The following is a 4,581-nucleotide window of genomic DNA, read 5'->3' as shown; positions in this document are numbered from 1 at the left end:
ATTGAAGTGGTAACATTGTATAACTTAATTTAAGTTACTCTTACTTTACTCAGATAAATTCTGTTAACTTATTTTAAATACGTTTGGAGAAATACTGCATATGAGTGTAATATACTTACTACTTTTAAGTACAATTACCTTAATTTACTTTACCTTAACAATAAATGAGTTACTTGTATTGAAATGAAATATTTTCTTCATGTTTAAATTGTTGGAGTTAATAAACTTTAATGGTTTAAAGCAATCGGTTTCCTCAAACAGTTTGAGTTCAACTAACTCAGTTTTTACAGTGTGATGGCAATAAACAAACAAATTTAACAATGTGTCAACAAAGGCAGGGAAAAAGACATTCAAGGATGTAAACAATGAGAGATTTAAAATGATTAAAATCATATGCTGCAAATATTTGGAAGGAAATGCCTTCAACATGACATCAAAGATACACTGAATGTAAATATATATAACTGTTTACAAGAAAACTCCACAGGGCAACTTTAACTTGCAGTTGAAAGTACTGTGCACATTCAGGTCACAAATTAATTTTGCTGTGTCAGTTTCTGATGTGAAGGTACAGAGGAGGGTAGTGGATGAGTGTGTGTACAAACACTGGGCTTGTGTCCCATGTGGTGTCAGGTTTAGGCTACTAAAACACTTGGTTAAGGTTAGGGAAAGATTGTGGCTTTAATCACATATTGAAAAAGTCAACATGTCCTGTTTCAGTAACTAATCAAGGACACAATCTCCCGAACATCATTTCCCCTGCCTACATAATCACAACATAACATGAACATAAAATTGTTAATCATGCCAGGAGTGGACAATGAGGGACATATTATGTAATGCGTTGTCAGTGAAAATTTTGCTGCAGTATGTTCAGTATGAATATTTTGCACTGGCAGTAAACAGTCTGCAGATATGTTAAACTTAAATGACGTTACAATGATCTGCGAGGTAAGCCATTTTTGTTAATTAGGTGTGGTAATGGGCAATACCGATATAACAGCCGTTTCAGGTTAAAAAAAAGATCTTACTCTTTAACAAACAGGTCTATCTGTGTAGAGATCGTTTCCATAATACTGTCAGACATCATCTAACTCTGTGGATCAAGGGTTTATTTCATGAGCGTTGGTGATTGTTGGAAAGAATTTAGTAGAAAGACAACAAAGACAGTTTTGGCAAGATTCAGTTTGTTTCTGTCCAGTTTGAAGTGTGTTTTCTCTATCTGTGAGGTAAACACTGACGGCATCAGTACAGACGGCTTCATCATTTCAGTTTACATTCTGTATTTGTCTTCACAGATGACATGAATGTTAAAATGTCTTAAAAAATCTTAAAGATTCTTAGGAGTTATCGTAGCTTCACAAAAATCTATTTTTCCTTATTTCTATGCAAATGTATTCAGCTCAGGATTCTAATAAGGCCTTTATAGTGAGAACTTTTGGTGCAGAAGGAAGAAGTTTCAATCATTTATTGTTCTTGACAATATCACCCTGATTAGCACTGAAACAGAGCAGAGTTAAATGCACCTTATTCTCTGTTAGCCCCAGGATTTTTTTTTTTTTTTACACTGGTGTGTTGGTGCATACCATGTGATGGCACATAGCCACTGGCCGCTACGGCCCAGTTAACCTTGGCATGCTCCTCTCACAGAATGCCATGTCAGCATACAAAACACTGCATTTCTCCCAGCGGTGCAACATTACAGCTGGCACGGTTTAAAACTGGATGTTGGCTGCTTTGACACATCAATCCAGTGTGGGCTGATGTGTTAAAGCAGCCAACATGCCTGGTTCAGCTCTCACCCATGGGACGATGGAGACAGCAGGAGGCCAGAAGAGGAAGGGGAGGTTAAGGGTAAAGCTGTTGACAGCCCTGCTCACCTGCTAAATGACACACCTGGAACACCAGAGGGTCCTGTGGGACTGCAGAACACAACACTGGAGCCAAGGGTGGAGACACTGACGTACCCCACTGATACTGTATTGTAGGCCTATGTATACACAACTTCCATATACACACACACACACACACACAGGATGTGTGCCTTTGTCTAAGGTTAAACCAATATACTGGCTTGCTGGTATGTTAGGCCAATATTGGTTCCAATAATTTTATCAGATATATTGGCCAATCAGTGTTCTCTTATGTAAAATCTGTTAAACTCTTGAAAATGGATTACCTTAACATATTTCATATTCAATTTGTGTATTGACATTTTATTATTTCTATAGTATATATTATTATTACTTATCACTACTAGCATGAGGATAAGAATGGTTGAAATTCAGGACAGGGGAGTCTGGGGTGGCTGGGTCATGTGGCCACATATTCTGAGTGAGGATGATATTAAGCACAATGTTTATGCATTGACCATTACGCACAGGTGATAGTTATGTTACTGTCATTTTAAACATCTAGCAGCTAAGACTATTTAATTATTCATTAAATTGAAGGAGCATGTGACAGTACTCCAAAGCACATAATACATTAAATGCAGCATTTTTCAATATAACTTTATCACTAAGTTAAATCTCCTTAGCATTTTTGTTGTTTTAATAATTTTAGCTTGTTCATATTATCTATCTATTATCTAACCTTCATTTTCAGGACAAACAGGACTGGACTGGATTTGGGACAACTGCTCGTAATTTGGGTCAACCTAATCACTACTCAAACTCCTACACTCACACCCACTATTGATTATATTGACAGATGGCACAAAATATCAGCATCTAAAGACCTTTAAATATGCTGTGCTAGCTTTAAAATTTTTGGCATTCCACCAAGCTTACAACACAGCATCTGACGTATTATTACAAGTTGCTTACTTATAGCAAATAATTGCCAATGCACCCATTCAGCAGACACAGAGCAACATTAGCATATATTTGGAGTTGTGCTTATGGAGAACCGATGAATTCAAGTCCAACATTCACTCTCTTTCTAGCTCTGTTTTGGTCTCCACCAACTCCCAAGGGAAATATTTGGTGGGAAGACGTGCAATGATGCAAAAAATAATAATAATACTTCACTCATTCCCCTCAAATGCATTAAAACTAAAGTAATAAGCTTGTTTTGAAAATGTAGCAGAAGAAAGTACAGTTATTTGTGGCAAAATGTAGGGGTTAAAGGCAAAGGGTTGTCAGAAAAATAAATACTCAAGTAAAGTACAGATACATGAAAAAATTACAGTTAAGTATTTGTACTTCATACCTCTGCCCTTGCTATAGCAAAAAACTTGATTTGAGCAGAATTTGTGGACTGTAAACCAAAACAATGAACTAAAACAGACTGTAAGGCTCTGTAGGACTAAGAGGCACATCCGCAAAAACTGAGCTCCATTACATTATCTGGGTAGCTTTCTTTTCATGGATGTTGGCGTCTGTGGCAAATAAAAGACAAAAATGACAGTGTGGTAAAACAATTAAAGAGCAGCAAGTTGGGGCTAAAAAGCTGCTGTACGGAATATTATTGTTGTTTCAAAAAACTCCAAGATAACTCTAAATCCATTCCCAAACCTCAGCATGTAAAAACATTGAAGGCTTTAGAATACTAAACCATTTGACTGCAGGCCATATTCACATGCATTATTAGTGAGCGTTGCCATTTTACCTTCCCAACAAAGGCAACAAACAAAATTAGAGTTTGTTACTTGGGGCTCTCATTAAATTGCCATGAAGAGGCAGCAGGAGTTTTAGAGAGCCTTACGTGGAAGCAATGAGAAAGAGAGCAACAGCAAAATGTCAAGAGCAAAATGAATAAGGCCCAGCCTCATTTCCATACAGTGCATTACAGAAATGATGTAAAACTATTTGTCTTGTTGAGTAATGTCACAACAAAAAAACTGCTATACAGACTAGAGACTTTGCAGATAAAGGGACATTACATTAGCAGTGTAGTGAAAATCCTGTGTTGGAAAGAGAACTGAAACACAGGTAGTGTAGTTCATTAAACCAAAAAGCAAAGCATTTAAGGGTCTTTGTTGGTGAGGTCATACTGCTACAGGTACCAACATCCAATATTCCAGGAATTCAAGCTTGAGAAATTATTAGTTTACCAGGTCAAGATTACTTTTTTGTCTCCCATAGAAGAAATATGTCTGAGATTAAGCATCATTTTCAGGCTTAACAGACGCTAAAGCACTGCATAGTGGCTTATAATCCTATGAAAACCACAGTGACGATCATCTGATGCTCTAACTTGACAATTTCTAAGTAAATTGCGGAATTGTTCCATTCATTACAAACACTAATCTAAGGGGGATGTGTGCTCATATTTGATTGGTAAATGCAGAACCTTGCCTGAAGGTCGATCCTTTAAAAAAACTCTTCTGCTACTGTTCAACAATTAACTAATTAAAAGTTGAGTCAGGTTAAAGCATTGACATATAAAAGATGGATGTCTCCACTTTCTTACCACTGTACAGAAAGGTAGCCAAAATATCCCAGATACGGCCGCTGCCATCTTTAACCATTTGGAGCAGGAGTTGGCCAGTGGCGGAACTAGACTTTTATACAAGGGGTGGCCAGAGGGTTGTCAAGGCTTTATGAGGGGGGCCATATACTAGGCCTAATAAAGGAA

General features: G+C 37.2%; 1 protein-coding gene across 1 annotated transcript in view; it reads right to left on the bottom strand.

The window, feature by feature from the left end:
- Positions 1-4,581, bottom strand: part of LOC118328079 — a 65,998-nt gene that overhangs the window by 10,239 nt on the left and 51,178 nt on the right. The gene's annotated exons all lie outside the window — the stretch shown is intronic.

The sequence above is a fragment of the Morone saxatilis genome, unplaced genomic scaffold, assembly GCF_004916995.1.
Source record: "Morone saxatilis isolate NCDOM2014 unplaced genomic scaffold, NCSU_SB_2.0 Contig18, whole genome shotgun sequence".
NCBI lineage: Eukaryota > Metazoa > Chordata > Actinopteri > Moronidae > Morone > Morone saxatilis.
The sequence above is the reverse complement of the archived record's forward strand: the minus strand, read 5'-3'. Positions and strand labels throughout refer to the sequence as shown.